Raw genomic sequence first — 12,776 nt, 5'->3', positions numbered from 1 at the left:
TCAAGAAGCCCACACGGAGTGCATTTAAAGGACAGAGCAGTACCTTATAATTCAATGCTTTTCGATTTTCTCTGTGCATCAGAAATATCTGGCTAACTTTTTAAAAAATGTCCAAACTTTACATCACCATCTCCCCCTCATTCTGTAGTTTGTTTCACTTATGGGGGTGGAGCCCACATAATAGAAACTTTTTAAAGCACTCCATGGGATTTTGCTCCTGCCACAGCTAAGAACCACTACAGCTGCAAAGGGAGAAATGCCCTAAAAGAACTAACGAGGATAAGAGGAAAAGAGATTTTTGGTATCTCAACAACTCTCCTTTACAAGGTTTCTGAAGTCATGTGCGTGTGTGGTTTTAGAAAGTTTCCACTAAATGATGACACTGTAGAGCAAAGATCCTCACTCTCTTTAGATACTTGAACTGGATAAACCAAGCTTTCATATGAGAAAATTGAAAGTAAAGCTCAACCAGTTCTGTTGTCACATCTAAGAATTAAGACTTTTTTCTTTTGGTGTGAGTATTATAAATGGGATTGTGTTCTTTATTTGGCTCTCGGCTTGAATGTTGTTACTGGTTAATAGAAATACTGATGTTTGTACATTGATTTTGTATCCTGAAACATTACTGAAGTCGTTTATCTGTTCCTGGAGCCTTTTGGCAGAGTGTTTAGGGTTTTCTAGGTATAGAATCATATCTTCTGCAAAGAGAGATACTTTGACTTCTTTTGCTATTTGGATGCCTTCTATTTCTTTCTCTTGCTTAATTACTGTGACTAGGACTTCCAGTACCACGTTAAATAGGAGTGGTGAGAGTGGGCATCATTGTTGTGTTCTGGTTCTCAAGGGGAATGCTTCCAGTTTTTTCTTATTCATTATGATGTTGACTTTGGGTTTGTCATTGATGGCTCTTATTATTTTGGAGTATGTTCCTTCAGTGCCTAGTTTCTTGAGGGGTTTATCATGAAGGGATATTGGAATTTTTTTTTTCTTTTTTTTTAGATGGAGTCTTGCTCTGTCACCCAGGCTGGAGTTCAGTGGCATGATCTCGGCTCACTGCAAGCTCCGCCTCCAGGGTTCACACCATTCTCCTGCCTCAGCCTCCAGGCACCTCAGGACTACAGGCACCCGCCACGACACCCAACTACTTTTTTGTATTTTTAGTAGAGATGGGGTTTCACCATGTTAGCCAGGATGGTCTCGATCTCCTGACCTCCTGATCCGCCCACCTCAGCCTCCCAAAGTGCTGGGATTACAAGCGTGAGCTATAATGTTGGATTTTTATCAAAAGTTTCTTCTTGTATATTGAGATGACCATATAATTTTTTGAAAACTTTCTGTTTATGTGGTGAATCACATTTATTGATTTGTGCATGTTGAAACAAATTTGCATCCCAGGAATGAATCCTACTTGATCATGGTGAATTAACTTTTTGATGTGCTGTTGAATTCAGTTTGCTGGTATTTTGTTGAGAACTTTTGTGTCTATGTTCATCAGGGATATTGGCCTGCTGCTTTATTTTTATTTGTTGTGCCCTTGGCAAATTTTGGTATCAGGGTGACGCTGGCTTCACCTAATTAAACTAAAGCGCTTCTGCACAGCAAAACACACTTTCTGCACAGCAAAAGACACAGAGTAAACAGACAACCAACAGAATGGGAGAAAATATTCAAGAACTATGCATCCAAAAAAAGTCTAATATCCAGAATCTGTAAGGAAATTAAACAACTTGACTAGCAAAAAAAAATATATATATATATAATAATCCCATTGAAAAATGGGCTAAAGACATGAACAGACACTTCTCAAAGAAGACATACAAGTGGCCAACAAACATGAAAAAATGTGCAACATCACTAATCATCAGAGAAATGCAAATAAAAACCACAATGAGACAAGATCTCACACCAGTCAGAATGGCTATAATTAGAAAGTCAAAAAACAACAGGTATTGGTAAGGCTGCGCAGCAAAGGGAATGCTTATACACCGTTGATGAGAATGTAAATTAGTTCAGCCTCTGTGGAAAGCAGTTTGGAGAGTTTGCAAAGAATTTAAAACAGAACTACCATTTGACCAATCAATCCCATTACTGGGCATATACTCAAATGAAAACAAATTATTCTACCAAAAAGACTCATACACTCACATGTTCATTGCAGCACCACTTACAATAGCAAAGACATGGTATCAACCTAGATGCTCATCAACAGTGGATTAGTTAAAGAACCACATATACTATGGAATATTTTATGTTGTTATGGCTGGTTATGTGGCCATAAAAAAGAATAAAATCATGTATTTTGAAGCAATGTGGATGCAGCTAGAGGTCATTATCTTAAGTGAATTAACACAGGACAATCAAATATTCCATGTTCTCACCTATAATTGGGAGCTAAACACTGGCTATGCATGAACTTAAAGACGGCAACAATAAACACTGGGGACTATATGGGGGAGAGAGGGATGGGCACAAGAGTTGAAAAACTAACTGTTGGGTATTATGATCAGTACCTGTGTGACAGGATCAGTCATGCCCCTCTGGGTATATTGCATAATGCAATATACCAAGGTAATAAACCTGCACATATATAACCCCTGCATCTAAAATAAAAGTTGAAAGAAAAAGAATTAAGAAACTTATTCTTAAAGAGGTGAAGTGACTTTACTTATTACATATGATGAACTGTATTTCAGATTGGAGGTCTGCTATATTCTCTTCAGTGCCTGTAGCTCTTTGTCCATGGCTAAAATAAGAAACTGATCAGTTTTAGAAATGTCATTATGAGTCTAAGAACCCTTTTATTTTTTTGATACGGAGTCTCACTCTTCGCCCAGGCTGGAATGCAGCGGTGTGCCATCTCAGCTCACTACAACCTCCACTTCCCAGGTTAAGAACCGCTATCTTGAAGTGTGTGTCTCAGTACCGTGCTCCCCAGGTGATTTTGGAGCGGTTGAATAAGCAGAGGGAAGAAGGAAACAGGGCCTACTTGAAAGAAGTTTAATGAATTTAGAGCCAAAGTGTTCATTTAGTTAAGAATGTTGGGTGAGACAGCAATGTCTATCTACATTTAAGAAAAGAAGGCCGGGTGTGGTGGCTCACGTCTGTAATCCCAGAACTTTGGAAGGCCAAGGCGGGAGGATCATGAGGTCAGGAGATCAAGACCATCCTGGCCAATATGGTAAAACCCTGTCTCCACTAAAAATATAAAAATTAGCTGGGTGTGGTGGTACATGCCTGTAGTCCCAGCTACTCGGGAGGCTGAGGTAGGAGAATTGAATGAACCCATAAGGTAGAGGTTACAGTGAGCTGAGATCGCACCCCTGTACTCCAGCCTGGCGGCAGAGTGAGACTCTGTCTCAAAAAATTAAAAAAAAAAAAGAAAAGAAATTAGATCTTTACCTCATTGCAAATACAAAACATGAATTCCATTTGTAGAAAATGCCCAAAAGTAAAAATATAAATGGTTAAAATTTTATAACAAAATACAGCCATTATTTTAAGGCTCGGTGCAAAAATAGATTCCTTAAGATAAACAAAAAAAGCACAGATCACAGAATAAACAAAATGAAAATTTGACGACAGTACATGTATAATTCTGTACCATAATAAGACACAATTTAAAAAACAAATTTCAAGACACAGGTTGGAAGAAAATTCTTCAAAAATATATAACAGGGAAAGAATTGGTATCCAGAATATATAAAAATACAATGTAGTTTTTTAAAATAACTAAATGGAAGAAAACAAGGGCAAATTCACAATTCACAGAAGAGGAAACTCTAATGACCAGTAAACAGATGAAATCATAACCAATCTAAAGAAAATGTAGATTCAAATAACCAGAAAATGCTCTTTAGCGCTCAGCAAATTGTCAAGATAACTAATATGTGATAATTTCAAATACCAACAAACAATAGAAAGTACAAATTCTCATGCATCCCTAGTTGTAGTAAAAATTGCTCCAACTCCATTGTGAAATAATGTAGAAATAACTGGCAGGTATACATATATAAGACCAGAAATATCACATATATGTATATATCCTTGTGAAACTCTCACACAGCATACAAGAAATGTGCAGATTATTCGCTGAAGCATTAATTTCTATTAGAAAAACAAAATGTGAATAACCTAAATATTCAACATGAGACTCTGAAAGTAAACTATGGTATGCCCTATATTGGAATCCTGTAGACCGGGTAAAATAAATGAACAAAGTTATATGTGTCAATAAACGTTGAATGAAATAAGAGAAGAGGCAGTAGAAAAGAAAGAGAAAAAAAGGAAAGTTTATTTCTGTTAGCCAAAAAACTTTCAGAGTTAGTGGGAAAACACTAAAGGAAGTACTGTAGTAAACTGATTTAATATTCTGACCTTTGCAGTCAAGTAAAAGTGGGTTCAAAATCTTTATCTGACACTTATTTCCAATGTAATATTAGACAATTGCTCAATTTCTGTAAGCCTATTATGTTCATCCATAATATAAAAATAATAAAATCTAACTTATGAAATTGTTTCAGGCATTAAATTAGATAAGAGAAAATTAGAAGTTTTTCTGGCTTAAGAAAATTTTTCAATTAAAAAATAGATTACAGTAATCACTTTTCTCATCTTCTTTTTTCATCTTTATACATATAGTGCTAAATGCTATAAATATTATGTTGCCCGATAAGAATATGGTCCCTACTCCTGCAGAACCTAATGATTCTCTTAGAATTAGACCTAAAGACAAAGTTACATCAGCTACCTGAGCATCCCACAGTGTGAAACCTCTAACCTCCATGTGCTTTCACTAAACATAGCATTTGCTTGCTCAGGCTGTCAATCAACTGAACAATCAAAGAAACAAAACAACCGTTCAAACCAGAAAATCCATAATCTTCAAGCACACCTCGTTCTTTGAAGTAGATGTTGCCATTATTATAAAGGTCAACTCTTCATTCAGGGTTTAGATGGGTGATATTTGAAGAAGGTTGAACATACTGGATTAATGACTGACAGTAAGAGATTACCAAACTAGGCATATAGTAAATGCTCTACAGATTAGGTAAATGAAGGTAATGTGTCCCAATTTTGATTTGTCTAAACTCACTAGTACTTTGCAGACGTCAAACCATTTCAAAACATCAGGTTCATAAACAAGTGAACAGATTCTTTATCAGGATCAAAGTAATAAAGTGAAGATTTGAGTTTCTCACCATGTAGTCAATAACATGAAGAAAGAATATGGAGGCTGAGAAAAAAGATTAGTGTATATACCCCTGTTATCTTCAAGCCCCCTCCCTTATTTCAGTCTCTCTCAATCTCTCATTAAATACTTCATTAACAGCATTTTACAATAACCCAACAAAAAGAATAAATTTCAGGAGTTTTATTAAATGGAATAGATTGCTTTACACATAAGAGTCATGGTTAAATTCCAACAATATAGCATGTTAATTGCAAAATAAAAATAAACGTAGCTTTTAAGAGATCAGGAACTGTGTTAGCTGTGACTAATGACAACAACAACAAAAAGAAAAACATGCCCTCATTCCTATGCAATAAAGGCTAATAAAGGCTAGTTCTGTAACATTTTAGTTTCAGAAATTATCCAAAGGAGAGCAGATCTGCCTCTAGTAAAATTGTTTAAAGTGTTTGATAGACCGTCTGAATTTAACAAGTCCTTTACTAATGTACTTACACTTAAAAAATAAAAATAGGAAATGTTGTTACATTAAGTTGCATTTAAATGAGAATACTTACTTCAAGAGAATTTGTTCAGATTACTTAAGTCAAAGTTATATATATGTAGCTTGAACATTTTGTTAGAAGTAGTAAAACTAATTTTCAGTGAAACAAAAATATTTGAAGTTCTTAGGATGTATGCATTAGATAAATATTTATAGACCACATTCTTCAGATACCAAGATTAAATAAACCAACAACAGAGCCATAACCCATAAAAAGCCTACACTTTATAAAGGATATTAGTAGACATCATTGCAGCTGTATTTTTTAAGCAGAATTTTGAAGGTTGGCTATAAGAGGATTAATTAGAAAAGATGGTATGTGTGTCTCATCCTAGAGAGAGGAAAAGGCATAATTGTAAAATGCTATTACATTGTGGTATGTCCTTGGGTAAAACTGAGTAGTTGGATGCAAATAAAGTAGTACTATGTAGTTTCTTAATGTCATTAATACTAGTGTTTCAGTAGCAGTCTGATTTCTCAATCTTACCATCCACTTAGAGGAAAAGGCCATTCTCTTCTCTCACAACATCTCTTATCCTGGATCAATGTATACATCATGAAATATGGCCACTTTGGCTCCATGCTCTGATCTTCCAGAAAAAGGATAATGCTTCAACTTAATGGGTAAAGCAAAGATAACAGAAAATTTCAACCCATTTCAAGTAGCCCATGGGAGAAAGGGCTTGCTTTCTAATTGCATTCTTGCTCTCTCTCTGCATCTTGCCCCACTCATCTGCATATTCTCAGCTCCATATGGCCTAAAATCAAAACCATGCCCTTACACTTCATGGGACCCAATGACAATGACTTAAACTAGATTTTCTAATTTACATCTCATGAGAAGTTTACCCATATTATTTTATATTTTCCCAAATGAACTTTTAAAAATTATTATAATATCATTGCCATTGACTTTAAATTGTATCCTCGCAAACCACGGTGAGTAGGGAAACATTTCATAGCTCCAGGATATGTAACTTTTGTTCCAAATTCTTATCCATGTTTCATGGTTTGAGAAGTCTTGTTATGTGTCCTTTTTCATAGTACCAGATTTCTGAGTATCACAAAGAAAGAATGTTTTTTCTCTTTGCTTTAGTATCTTAAATCTGTTTAATGGGTAAATGAGATAAACCTTGCCAGTTACTCAAAAGATGAATAGAACATTGTGTTAAGTTTGGGGTTTACAAAGAATTTTGGGTTTACTAGATTATGTGTGGTGTTGACCTTTACAAGAAAAGCAAGAAGGCAGCACAGTTATGCAAGAATCCACAGCATGATTTATTTTCCATTAGTTCTGTGAGTTTAATGGAGAACAAGATCATAGGGGATAATTTTAAATCAATGAAGTAAAATAAAGTGAAGGGAAGAGAGTTGTTAAGTGCATTTAGGAGCCCCTTTTAGGTAGCTTGGACTGGCAGTAAGTTTTCTCTTTTTTGTTTTCTCATGACTCTGAAGTAGAGGTAACTTTCTGCAAACTTTAGAATGGGAGCCACTCATATACTAACGAACAATATTTGGGTTATAAAGCAGTAGCAATTTTGTTTAGGGAGAAATGTATCTAATCCTTGTTATTTGAGAAAAATTTTGGATAGTATGTTCTTTCCAAACCTATCATTCCACAAGATACCCATACTTCTGACACTCAAAGGCTTTTATTTTGAAGATTAGTGTGCAAATTCTAGCTGACACTTCGGTTTCATTAAATCCTTTTCACAACTAATTGACACCGCAGTTTGAGTAAGATTGATAGAAATAAGTCTGAGAATAGTTCTTGAGTTAGGGAAAGACTAAGGGAGAAAGGAGAAAGGAGTTTTGATGTAGTTAATATAGTTACAACATAGAGGACATCCAATGTTCAAACAGGAAAAGCTCAAGACATTTCGATGTACATGATTTAGGACAAAATTGGAAAATGTCCTTAAATACATAAATGATTTCAGTCCAATAGACAGGCTTCTTCAATCCAAAATATTATTTCTGACTGACAAAACCAGTAAAAGATTTAGCCTACCTGCCCTGACAGAGCAAATCAGATGGCATTTGGTAACCAATAATTTCCATAATGAGAGATAATACTTTGGAATCACTAGTGGGTTAAATCCCTGAATTTTAAAGTTAGACCATTTAGACTCCAATTTTTGCTCTATTGCCCCTAAACTAACTAGGCTTGGATATATTATATAATCTCTCTTATTGCCAATTTTCTTGTATGTAAACTGAGAATGTTGTTTAGAAGTCAGAAAGAAAACGATAGTAATACATAGTAAATATAATGATTGATTTGATGAGACCAATAACGGTAGCCTAGAAAAAGAAGTGACTACTGTGCCTATGGGAGTTAGAGACAGCTTCCCAAAAGAGGTAAAATCAGTTAAAATCTAAATAATGTGAAGGAATTTGCCAAGTATATAAATTTCAGCTGTGAATTTTATGTGATTAAAAACCTCATGCAAAGCCAAGAGATACGAGAGTGCATGTTAAGCTGTAATTTAGGATGTTTGGAGTTTAAAGGGCAAGAAGGACCTAATATAAACCGAGGCAATGGGGAACCACAGATTATTTAGAGCAGAAGTAATATATGTATAACCTTCAAAATTCATGTTGAAACTTAATCTGCATTGTGGTGGTGTTAGGAAGTGTGGCCCTTCGGTAAGTGATTAAGATAATGGTTCAGTAAAACTTGCATAGTTATCGTTCAGTAGTATCAGCTAAAATATTCTTAACAAAGTATTGTCTTCTTTTCTTTAAAAAAAAATATACTAAATCTTTTGAACATATTGAAGACAGTTCAATGTGTGTCTGGGAGATCGACAGACACATTTTTATAAGCCTAAAACGAGTCCAGTATCTTCCCCCAACAATTTTAAAAGCTATTCCAAAGCATGGTATTTCTTCCTTGGTATGCTGAGGTGGAGGTGGGAAGTTACTAAAGATTAACACTTTTGGTCCCAAAACCTTACCTAGGAATAGCCCTCTTTGAATATAAGACTGCGGTGGTTTTCCATAAATCTGTGGACAACTCCTAAGAAAGTCCAGTATCAGCCTAACACATCATGCAGTGACCAGGAATTACAGGACGATCAAATGGAAAGCATGGCTTCATGGGACAAATCATTCAATTAGTTGTAGGGACCCTAGGATTACATGTTTAAGGTTTAGAGGAGGGCCCTTTAGCAGCTCTGTGCCTGTATTAGTCCATTCGCATTATGCTATAAGGACATACCCAAGACTGGGTAATTTATAAAGGAAAGAGGTTTAATTGACTCATAGTTTTTCATGGCTGGGTAAGCCTCAGGAAACTTACAATCAGGGCAAAAGGGGAAGTAAACACGTCCTTCTTCACAAGGCAGCAGGAGAGAGAAGAATGAGAACCAAGTGAGGGAGAAAGCCTCTTAAAAACCATCAGATCTTGTGACAACTTATTCACTATCATGAGAATAGCACAAGGGAACCACCCCCATGATTTAATCACCCACGTGGTGCCTCCCCCAACACGTGGGGATTACAATTCACATTACAATTTAAGATGAGATTTGGGTGGGGACACAGAGCCAGACCATATCAGTGCCTCTATGTCTTCCACTACAATGCTGTATATAACAAATATCCAACTGCCTTCTGTGAGGAAGTAGAGAGAAATGTGTCACAGAAACAGATGTAGTGTCATTCCTCCTCTGGAATTAATGTAGCAGTGATGGTCTAACTGGAGAAGGCCAGCATAATTAATCTTTAACTTGGAAATATCCTGATGATTCAGCACATTTCTATTAGGTCTGATTTTTAAACTATTGTCAAAGGATATTAAACAAATCTAGGAATAGGCAAGATAAATAGCTTTTACTTTCTTGCTTATCATTTTGCTTTACGTTTTTGTGGAAGGCATATATTTAATAGGATATAGACATAAATATGCTGAAATTTCACTTTTTTATTTCACATAATTTTGAGTCACTATTCTGTCTGATATAGAATGCTTAATTTAGTTGCATATATAAAACTTTATCAAGTTGATTATTTATGCTACCTCATTCAAGTTTCAAACGCAGCCACTTTCTGAAGCAGTCCACATCCTCTCTTTTCTGGGGCTGATTCTGAGCACTCTAGCTTATCCAGTGGGTCACTTGATCTTCATACCATCAGATCTCTACCCCCCAATGTCTATATTCCATTCCAAGAGGCATGAGAATTTCAAGATACTCTCTCATACCCCAATAAGATACTAGAAATGTTAAAGGGCTTGGGAGGATCTTTCATGCCTAGACAAACCCAAGGGACCCTCTATAAGGCTTGTCATTGACTTGGATGACCTCCAGAAATCAAATATAGCTATTCCAGATAGACAGCACTACAGCTTACCCGTTCTTCTTAAGCCATGGATGAGATGGCTTAGATTGAGCTCATAATGATTGAGGATGATCATATCCTTTTTATACACACACAGCTTCTACTCATTCCTTGGTGTTGTCTCCAGCTCTTTCCACCAATTTTAGGCCTATGGCTTAGTAAGGTAAACAAAAGGAGCACATTCTTAAATATGTCTTCCTTCAAGATTTTAAAACAATAATTGTGTATTTTTGTTCTTTGATTTACTATACCTTAGCCTAAAGAAAAGACTGCATGTAGTAGTTTGTGTGAAAGGTTGTCAATGAATGCTTCGAATATGGTTCTTTGAGTGCTTCTGCCAAGGGTACATTTTTACCAAAACAATGGATTTTTCAAACATTTCTAAGTATGAAAATTATATGGATAAATTAGCACTTATCAGAGAGCTCAATCTCAAATTCAGCTCTAGTTAGCTCTTATTAAAATTGATGTTAGAAACAAATAGTTTTTGAACAAGTAAGTTTAAAGATCGTGCTATACTACCATTGTTCCAGTGCAGTGCTTTTCAAACCTGTTAGAATCACCTTTTCAAGCCTGTTACAAGTTACAAAGCTTGTAAAAATTACCCATGTTATGCTTCATTCCATACCAATTATATCAGAATCTCAAAGGGTGGAGCTTAGGCATTAACTTTTTAAAATAAAAAGTAAAATAAAAATAAAGCTCCTGAAGCTTTAATATTTCAGATGTTTTAACGTTTTAAAACATTTACATATTTTTATGGATTTAATGTGCAGCCAGGGTTGAGAGTCACTTGTCTAAACTGTCAATAACCATTGCTTTTTTTGGCTTATTAAGATTGAGTATAAGAAACAGTTATAGGAAAAACAGTTTCTAACTTCTACAAACTTTCCACTGTGTTGCTCAATAACCAGTTGATATGGTTTGGCTGTGTGTCCCCACCCAAATCTCACCTAGAATTGTACTCCCATAATTCCCACATGTTGTTGTAGGGACCCTGTGGGAGATAACTGAATCATGGGGGCAGTTTCCCCATACTGTTCTCGTGGTAGTGAATAAATCTCACGAGAGCTGATGGTTTAATCAGAAGTTTCCACTTTTGCGTCTTCCTCATTCTCTGCCTGCTGCCATCCATGTAAGATGGCACTTACTCCTCCTTGCCTTCCACCATGATTGTGAGGCTTTCCCAGCCACATGGAGCAGTAAGTCCAATTAAATCTCTTTCTTTTGTAAATTGCCAAGTCTTGGGTATATCTTTATCCACAGCGTGAAAATGGACTAATACACCATTATAAAGAGAATAACATGTTAAATGTCTATTATTTTAGCATCATGAAAATTTCCATTTTGGTCTCGTTGAAACATAGATATGCTCCCTGACATCAGAGGAATGCTTGCAACCTATTTGATCTTATTTGTGCTTTAGTCGCCAGAAAGTCTGGGGCTGAAATGATTGCCCTATTGCATAATTATTTCATGTTTAAATTACTAATTAATATTACCCCCTTATTTAATATCATCCCATTACAGTGAATACAGTATTATTTTTATTCTAAATCAAAGTTAATGTCAGAATAAGCATTAAATTCATTGATCACCTATTTGAGAGCTGGTTGTTAGTATGAAATTTTTGCAACAGCATCATGTCTGCCAGTTTAATGCCTAGTTGCCCTTCCTGAATACACTTCCTGGTTTTTAGCTTGCATTAATTTGGAAGTTTCCATTAATTAACTATATCTGTTGGGAAGACAGTCTTGTCATTATACAAATGTATTTTACTTTATAAAATGATGGGTTTCAGAAACTTCAGGTATCAATCAACCTTTTAAGACTCAATTATATTTTAAATACCTGAGTTCTATATTTTTAAAGCATTTAGCAGAAAGTATTTTTTCTGTGTGTGAATTGAATCATCATTTTGTAAGACATCTTACCTTACTCATTTATAACGGAATTCAAGAATTTTCAATTACATCTGTACTTTTAATTTATGTAAGGTTATTATTATTACTATCTTTATTGCATTTGTTTCAAACCTAAAATGTTCATGATCCCAATTGTTTTATTCTAAGAAACTCTAAATAGATGGCCTTTGCTTCATGATTATCTCTAGAAGTTCAGGATAATCTTGAGAAGTCTGAATTAAGGTTGACCTAAAGTATTAGCATACATTTAATGCTGGAACATGCAATTTGGGACTTCTTAGGTGATATTAGAAAAAAAAATAGAGAAAAAAGAATTTGTTCTTTTTTTTGAGAATGAAAATGTAGCTTTGGAGTTTAAAACGTGATTGGAAAAAGACTAATCTAAAGATATTTTGCCATAGGCAGTGTAGGTTGGCATCAATCTCCACACCTAAAAAAAAACTGCGACTGTTCAGAAAGTAGCCTTTTAAATGGCTCCGTGAATATATCAGAATTATAATACTATAGGCTATTAAAGTTGGAAAGGGTTTTTGAGAATATTTAACATAACACTTCAATATTTTAGATTCGAAAATGATATCCAAAGAGATAAAATAATTTCCCAGAGATAAGTTTATTTGTAGCAGAGTATGAATAAGAACCTCATTTAGCTTCTTGGTCCAAACATTAAATATCTGTCCTTTAAGCTCAAAACAAAATGCTTTGCTCCAAATCCTCCTATTTAACACCCCACAGTTTCAATTGTAGCAATTGTTAAGCATCTCAGAAAGAGTGT

This window comes from Nomascus leucogenys, chromosome 21, assembly GCF_006542625.1.
Source record: "Nomascus leucogenys isolate Asia chromosome 21, Asia_NLE_v1, whole genome shotgun sequence".
NCBI classification, from domain to species: domain Eukaryota; kingdom Metazoa; phylum Chordata; class Mammalia; order Primates; family Hylobatidae; genus Nomascus; species Nomascus leucogenys.
The sequence above is the reverse complement of the archived record's forward strand: the minus strand, read 5'-3'. Positions refer to the sequence as shown.